The sequence below is a fragment of the Silene latifolia genome, chromosome X (assembly GCF_048544455.1).
Source record: "Silene latifolia isolate original U9 population chromosome X, ASM4854445v1, whole genome shotgun sequence".
Classification (NCBI taxonomy): Eukaryota; Viridiplantae; Streptophyta; class Magnoliopsida; order Caryophyllales; family Caryophyllaceae; genus Silene; species Silene latifolia.
In genome coordinates, this window is record NC_133537.1 from 295,159,620 (window position 1) to 295,168,780 (window position 9,161).

At 37.4% G+C, this 9,161-nt stretch overlaps 1 non-coding gene across 1 annotated transcript; it reads left to right on the top strand.

Annotated features, from left to right (window-relative positions):
* Positions 1-314: 314 nt before the first annotated feature.
* On the top strand, positions 315-421 carry LOC141624406 (small nucleolar RNA R71). The gene has a single exon (XR_012534212.1). It is a non-coding gene; the product is annotated as a small nucleolar RNA R71 (small nucleolar RNA).
* The last annotated feature ends 8,740 nt before the right edge of the window (positions 422-9,161 follow it).

A 9,161-nucleotide genomic window follows, 5' to 3' on the forward strand; every position in this document is an offset into this window, starting at 1 on the left:
TAACATGATGCTTTGGTGATTTTGAGGCTTCTTCAAGTCTAGCCATAGCTTTTTCAAACTTCAAATTGATGGTATCAATGTGAGCACTAAGTTGAGCACCCAATTGAGTAATGGAGTCCACTTCATGCTTTCCTCCTCTAGTAGCCTTGCGAGGTCTACTATATTGTGAGTTATGGACCGCCATTTCCTCAATTTTGTTCCATGTTTGATTGTCATCAACTTCGGTGAACATTCCATTTGATCCCATGTTGAGAATGTTCCTTGAATCTTCATAAAGACCGTTCCAAAATTGTTGTACCAAGAACCACTCGCTAAGTCCATGGTGAGGACATGACCGACAAATTCCCTTGAATCTCTCCCAAGCTTCGTACAAGGATTCTTCATCTCTTTGCTTAAAACCCGTAATTTGAGCTCTTAGCATGTTAGTCTTTTCCGGTGGATAGAGCTTTTTGTAGAAAGCTAGAGCCAACTTCTTCCAAGAATCAATTCCGAGAGTAGCCTTATCAAGGCCTTTCAACCATTGTTTTGCGGTGCCAATTAGAGAAAAAGGAAATAAGACCCATCGAATTTGGTCTTGAGTTACACCGGTTTGAGAAATCGCATCACAATAGTCACAAAAAGTCTCCATATGATAATGAGGGTCTTCACTAGGCATCCCCCCAAATTGGCTTCTTTCGACTAATTGGATAAATGCGGATTTGGCAATAAAATTTCCGGTTAAGTGTTGTGGTGTGGGAGTCCATTGGGTAGGTTCTCCTTGGTGGGTACGGAATGTGATGAAAACTTAGGCATTGTGGGTCGATTTTGTGTTGGATTTTGTGTTGGGTTCTCCTCACCTTCTCTTGCAAAAGGGTTGATGAACTCAATAGTATTTGGTTGAATATCTACAACCTCACCAATACCTCTCAAAGTTCTCCTAGCAAGTCTTCTATTGGTTGTCAAAGTCCTTTCAATTTCGTGATCAAAGGGTAACAAGTCACCTTGTGATCTTCTAGACATGCAAAATATCAAACAACTCGAAAATAATTAGAACAAACCTTGAGGAGTTTTACTTCCCCAAGGCAAAGAAAGACACAACTAATAACAATACAAGAAAATCTAAATCATGTTAACACCGTCCCCGGCAACGGTGCCATTTTTGGTCGTGTTCCCTCGTGGGGTTTAGTTTTCAGTACTTGTCGTTAGGAGCACCTAGACCAAAACATAAATTATAACTTCACCAACAACTCTACAATTAGTAAAGAGGCAAGTAAAGGTCGGATCCCAAGGGACGGGAATTGAGATGAGATTTCTATTGCAACTAGTGGTGTCTAAGGGTGTCACAATTGGGGTTTGAAGTAGAAGATCACTTAAACTAAATAGCAATGAATGTAAACAAGCAAGATAGATTATAAGGGATGTAAACAATTGATAAAAGGCACTAGGGTGTCATGGGGTCATAGGGGATTCATGGGAATTGATCATACAAACATATTCTCAAGTTATAAGCAAGCAATTATTATTGTGATGGATCGAGTTGGTTTATGTCTTACAATCCTAGGAAAGTTTGGGTCCCGGAGCCGAATCGATTAGATTCTACAACACCTACAAGTCGACTTAATCTTCCCTACTCAACAATATGCATGGTCTAATGAGACTCGAGTTGGTTTATGTCTTACAAGTCTCAGTAAAAAGATAGGTGATGGGTAAAAAATGCAAGGATTCATAGGCTCACATTTCATCAAACATAACATGTGCATAAGTTGATATCACAACAAGCAAGCAAATAAACTATGAAAGCATATTAATTTAAGCATGAATCATTCCCCATGTTGGTTTCCCCTAATTACCCATTAACCCTAGCTAAGGAAACTACTCACTCATTATCATGTTGAACATGCTAGCAAGGTTGTCAATCATACCAACAAAGTAAAACATGATGAATAAATGAAAGTGATTAACAATAATTAAAAAGATATTAAGAGAATTATACCTACTAATGATTCCAATAATAAAGCAAAGAATAAAAGAAGTACTTGATGCTTGATTGGAAGGTTGTCAATCTCCCAATAATAACCCAAATAATCTTCAATTACCCAAAATAAAGGATGAACAAGAGAGAGATTAAGAAAATAAAACTTGTATTAAAACTTCATTAAATGTTGATTACAAGATTAAAGAGAGATTTGATTGATATTAACTATACTAAAGATTGCTTAGAAGAACATGCTTTTCTAATTAGACTAATGGGGTATTTATAGTGGGGATTAGGTAAATAAATTAGGGTTTACTAAGAGCTTAAATGACGATTAAGTCCTTGAGGAATCGCCGGTCTCTAGGGAGACTCCGGTCTGTTTTTCGCCGGTCTTAGAAAAAGATGTGCATCCTTCCTTGAAGCTTGTAGAAGACGAAATGGAACTGTCTGGGAATCCGGGCGTCTTTAGCACGGGACGGGCGGATTTGGGCGTTCCTGGACGGGCGTCCAGAGGGGGAAGACGGGCGTCTTCTGGAGATTCTGCCCGGGCGTCCAGCTGAGGAAGACGCTCAGATTGTAGGCCTTGGACGAGCGTCTTCAGGTCAATCCGTACGGATTGTCAGGCAGTTTCTTTCCTTCTTCTTTTCTTCCTTTTTCTTCATAAAATCCTTTTGGATTTCCTCGGGGATGCAAGGATCTTTTCTCATCATTGCCCATCTAATATAGTATGTACAAAGGCCTTCTAATCTTGTCTCTCCTTGATGCTTGGTCATTGAATTCAATCAATTTAGCCTCATTTTGCCATGAAAATGCAAGGTTTGCACTCCTTTCCTACCAAGGACACAAAACCTCAAAGAATATGCAAAACAAAGAACTAAAGACAATAAATGACCCAAATATGCACTAAAAAGCATGGAAACAAGGCTAATTCGGGGACTAAATATGCTCTAATTATGGTCACATCAATCTCCTTGCCCGAAACCTCTTTTTCCAGGAAAGAAACCAAAATTGCTTCCATTTACAGCCAAAGAGTATGTAGGTGAGGTCACACAAGCCATTACCAGATCAATAAACTTCATTGGGAACTTTAAAGCCTTAAGCATTTGCTCTAGGAAAGACCATTCTCTAGAATCATAAGCCTTCCTCAGGTCAATTTTGATCATGCATCTGGGGGAAGCTGATTTCCTATTATAAAGCCTCGCGCTAAGTCTTGGCATATCAGAACATTTTCTACTATATTCCTTCACTTCACAAAACCCCTTGACTCTCATTGACAATATCAGGCAGTACTCTATTAAGTCTGCTACAAAGCACTTTAGCAATGCTCTTATAGACAATATTACAACAAGTAATGGGACGGAATTCCAAGACAGACATAGGATTATCAACTTTAGGAATGAGAGTGAGAGTTGTAGTGTTGATTTGCTTCAGAAGCTTACCAGTCCTGAAGAAGTCTTAAATTGCAGCAATAGTATCAGCTCCAACTACTTCCCATGAGTCCTTATAGAAATGACTTGTGAAACCATCAGGTCTAGGATATTTCATAGCAGGGATAGAAAAGATGTTGGCTTTAATCTCTTCTGCAGTTACAGGAGCCAAAAGAATATTACTATGTTCCTCATTGACAACAGTTATAGTTCTAACAGTGAGAAAATGGACATGAGTAGTATTATGAGTAGTCCCAAGAAGCTCCTTATAATAGTTCAAGAAGGCTGCCTCAATATCTTGAGAAGTGGTATATAAAATATCATCAGTACCTCTGATACACATCACCCTATTGTGAATCTGTCTTGCTCTAATCTGACTATGGAAAAATCTTGAATTCACATCACCAAATTTTATCTAATCAATCTTTCCTTTTTTTTTACTGAGAAAGCTATGGAGAGCTTTACAAAGATGTCTGTAAGTATCATCTGCCTCAGTCTCAGCTGCCAAAATGATATGGTCAGTAGGGCAGTCATGCATCTGAACTTGCAAGTCATCCAAAATAGCCTTTGCAACACCCACAGCTTTCTCCATGTCTGAAAAATTGTTCTTATTCAATTCTCTCAAAGGTTTCTTCAGAGATCTAAGCTTTGTGACCAGCTGAAACATTAAAGTTCCAGTCAGAGGTTGACTCCAGATATTTTGCACCACAGTCTTAAAAGCTGGATCCAAACTCCACATTTTATAGTACCTGAACTGAGGTTTCCTTTGATCCCTGATCTTTCTTCTATAACACACACATGGATTATGGTAAAAAAGACCATCGGGAAGAAAATGGGCATAAGCATTAGGATATAGAGACATCCACTCATCATTAACAAGGAATCTATTTATCCTAGAAACCCCCCCTAAAAGTAGGGTCTTGCTTATTGTTCCATGTGAAAAAAGCACCTTGACCTTTAATATCAATCAGACCACAATATTGCACACACTCCCTAAACTCAACAATGTCATTCCAAGTGACATCTCTCCCAATCCTTTCATTAAAGTGTAAAACATTGTTGAAATCCTCAGATACCCCCATGGCCCAGGGTACAGATCATGAATCTCCTTCAACTGAGTCCAGAGTTCAGACCTTTGACTGTCATCATTGAACCCATAAACCATAGAGAACAAAAAATAATCACCAGAAGAAATCTCAACTACTTGAGCAGTGATGATTTGAGCAGCACTATGAAGAGTTGTAAGAGTAAACACATTAGGGTTCCAAATTATCCACACTCTTCCCCCTTCATGATAAGCATTATTATTAACTCCTTGCCAATTAGGACCAATATTATTTAAAACAGTATGGAAGTCTTGGACCTTAATTTTTGTTTCAACTAAACCATAGAGACCAATATTATTCTGAAAAATGTATTTTTTAACATCCATTTGTTTATTGATCCCATTTATTCCCCTAACATTCCAGCTACCAATATTATCCATTCATTAATATCCCAGGTGGTTCCTCTAGTCCCCCTACCATTGAAGTACCTCCTGACTTATCAGTTAGAGCTTCAGCATAAGATTTTGATTGTGATAAGTGGTTCCTTACTAACTGATATTCCTGCCTGGTAACTTGTTGTAAGACTGATACAAAAGGTATAACTGAGGAATCATGATGCACTGGACCCCCAAAAGGCACCTTTGCTGCCAGCCGAGGAGAATGATTAACACCAGCAGGCTGCACAATAAGAGGGCCTGAAGGTTTTGGCCTCCATACCTTCTGCACTGGCTTAGGAATAGGCACAACCACTTTCTGTTTCTTACACATTTCCTTAGTGTGCCCTATGCCCTTACATGCTCCACAAACAGTTGGTTTCCACTCAAATTTCACCAAACAAGTAACTTCCTTACCTTTTTCATCCAAGAAAGTCAGCTTATCATGGAATTCCTGTCCAACTTACACCTCCACAAGTATCCTATCATAACCAAGTCGTGTCTTATCCTCAGCGGCTCCATCCCTTTTAATGAATTTCCCAATAATTAAACCTGTCAACTTTCCAAGACTAGATTTCCTCCAGAATTTAAGAGGCAAGCCAGAGAGTCGAAGCCAGACAGGGACAAATTTGATACGTTCCTTCAATAAACTACAAGACTCAGTCCATGGTTTGACAACTAAAGGTTTGTTATCATACATGGGAAAGCCCTGTTGTAACTCAAGATTCTGACAATCCTTCGTAGGGAACCTAACTCAAAAGCCACCATTGGGTAGAAAAGAGATCTTATCAAACTTGTATACTCCCCATAGCTTCGCAACAAAACCAGATAACAATTCCCTGGGAGGATTACCGCCAAGGACATAACAAACCACAACAGTATCCCAAAACTTAATCTTCTAGATTTTCCTGTGTGAGCTGTAACAACGTCGTAGAAGTAGAAGACACAGAAGTCGAACCCTTAGAAGGAGAGGGACGCTTACCTGTCACTTCCGTCCAACCTAAGTCGTCATCCTCTTGCTCTGAGGTAACACTCACTGGTTCCACAACAATTTGCGAGAGATTGATTTTAGGAATACCCACAACTTCACTCATAGCCTTTATCTTCCTCGCATCCCCCGATTGAGGACGATCAGTATCTTGAGACGATTCCGCAGAATCCATATCTAAATTAAGATCAGAGCAATGAGAATAAGAAAGCCCGAGTTTAGCCCTAGATCGAATCGTATTTTTTTATTTTTAATTTGGAGTTTTTTGACCATTTTTCTTGCCATTGTGCAATCAAAACCCTAGAGAGAAGGCAGAGAAACCTCTCTCTAAAATCCCCATAGTTTTTAGCCTTTGAAATCTTTGTCTTTTAGATTCCTATTGATTCTCGGCAAGCTCTAACAATTTATCATGCTCCGTAACTCTAACTTCGGATAACTCTTGGAACCGTGTTGGTTTTATGCCAACAATCATGTTAAAGTGGGCTAAGTGGAAATATATGGGCTAAGGGTGGTTTTAGGCCATTTACATGATTTCTCGGGGAATAGGCGTAAAAAAGTCGTTAATTATAACATTGCCAATTTTCATTTAATCATTAAATTTGAGCCTCGTCATCGGGTACCCATAAGGCTAGTAGACAATTTTGAGATGTCTACAAAAACCCCTACTTTAACCGAGTCTGAGTAAGACGAAGGTCAAAGTAGTCCGGTCGGGACAGATAAAGGATAAGAAATGTACCCGGGCCTCTTATATTACTTGTGTGCAGTAGCTGGATCTAGATATTGTCAATCATAAAACTTTGTTTCATAACCTGACTTGAAACTGGCATAGCAAAACTTTTTTTTGCCGGTCCGGAATCTGGATCTGGTATAACGAAACTTTATTTCGTTAATCTAGAAACAATTGGTGTAGCGAAACTTTGTTTCACTAGCTGGAATCTGGAAACTGGTATAGCTAAACTTTGTTAGCTGGTCTGGAAACTGGTATAGGTAAACTTTGTTTATTTAGTCTCGAATCCGGTTAAGTAAAACTTTGTTTCCCTTAAGAATTAACCTGCAAAATCTGATTTCACAAGCTCGAATACGTGTTATGGCCCACCGACCGAGAAATTCAAAATTTTATTTTGAAAAAGGGATTAGAATGTAAAATCTGATATTACAAACTAAGACTTGCAAAATTTTATTTCGCAAAAAGGCGAGCTCAAAATATTTTATTTTAAGAACTCAAACGCATGTCAGGGCTTGCCGACCAATTGATTTGAAAATTGCAAAATTTTATTTCGCTAAAAGGCAAGTTCAGAAAATTTTATTTTAATAACTCAAAATGCATGTCAGGGCCTGCCGACCAAGTTTAATTTCAAAGTTTTTTTTTCTGAAAAAAAGCTATATTTGAAATCTTAAATTTTATTTCACGAAACTGGCTAGAGAATTGCAAAATTTTATTTCGCAAAAAGTTTAGAGTGAAATTTTTCACAATCATTGACTTTAAAATTCGCAAAATTTTATTTTACGAGAAAAATGAGACTTTATGAGAAGCCCCACTTTGGATGAATCTGGAAGATGAATCAGAAAGTATTTGACTGAAGCAGTTAGTGACAAGTATATGACACCTAAAATGCAGATGCATGTCTTAGATATGAAGCATGTATGATAAATGCAAATGTTGTTTTCGAAAACATTTGAATTGAGATTTTTTTAAGAAGATTAAAAAAGATGGGGTCTGGCCCAAATATGATCCAAGTAGAAAAATTTGGACACTGCTACTCTGAAAGTAACTCCTAACAAATTCTCTAGTATGGAGAATAATTGTACCATTTTTATTTGACTTGTAAGTTTGAGTTATATTTATATGAGTGTTGCCCTCTTTAAAGTAACAAGCTCTACTAATTAACCAAAACTAATACCATAGAAATAAAATACTTTCATGATCGTATAAGTTTAGTGTACATCTCCCGAATTCTTAGATGCTAAACAAGGGTGATAAATGGATTGGAGTAGAAGAGGTTCTATGATGTTAGAAGACACCAGAGATCTGTGATCCTCTCTCACTCACCTAAATGAATGAAAAGATTGTCCCAAGAGGAATAGAGACAATTTAACTGTGGATTGACTCGTTTGAGAAAGGGAAAATGACTATGGAATTTGAATTGTAAATTTACGAGAAATGAAATATGACTACTCTGCAATTTCATTGCAAATTGGACTGAAAATTTTTGTGTTCTGAATTTTTGAGACTGGATTTGTATCTATTTGAGATCATATATTTTTGTCTTTGACTTTTTGAGACTTTTGTGACTGACTTCGGATCCTAGATCATATTTTTTGTCTTTGACTTTTTGAGACTTCTGTCACTATTGTTAATTGCAACTTTGACTGGAATTTTCCTTGAGTTGTGACAGTCTTCGGCGTGAGTATTTTTGAGCTTGTATTGGTACTTGTATTCACATCTTAAGTTAATTCTAAGGGACTAGTGGCCACCACTCTTGTTTTAACAACATGGAGTGCGCGCTTCCGTGTCTTATTTGGTAAGTTTGGGCATGGGTGTACTAGGAATCTGGTTTAATATTTTTGAGCTAATTTTCTAGCATCAACGGGAATGGAAGACAATATTTGGACAATTGATCGGCCATATGAAATATAGGAAATTTGATAAATGATCAATCATATGAATTTGTGCTCAACTAGTAGTCATATTGAATATGGAAATTTTGACGAATCAGGTAGAAAGCTGGAGTCTCCAAACCTAGAGGTCACCTAAAGACGCCACGAATAAGGAATTTTTCACACCACAGTAGATGGAAAAGATGGTAAAATGCACGCCCTTGTTTAGGCTGATTCTAAGAGGCCGATTGATCTACACTAAAGAGATACGCCCTAAAGTATTTCACGTCTATTTTACTAGTTAAGGGTAAAACGTAGAACACCTGACTGATAAAAATGACATATGCTTTTATTTTTTATTTTTTATGCAACTCAAAAAGGACTAGGATGATCCTAACTTAATTAGACACTGTAAGCTACATGTTATTTGGTAATGTCAACAACAGAGTTATGAGACTGATTGTAAGAGTGATTTATCTTGTTTTATTGTCATTTTTATGATGATTCTCTTCTTTTTTTAGACCGGTTGACATGACTTTAAAATAAAAAATCTGGGAGAGATTTTTAGAAATTGATGGAAAGACTCGATGTGTGATGATTAATATACGGTTTCGACATGGACCACAAATGAGTTAAAAAAAAATAAAAGATGAAAAATTTTCAAGGAAAAAAAAAGTAAGACCCCTTTTATAAGAAAAAAAAACAAGATAATTT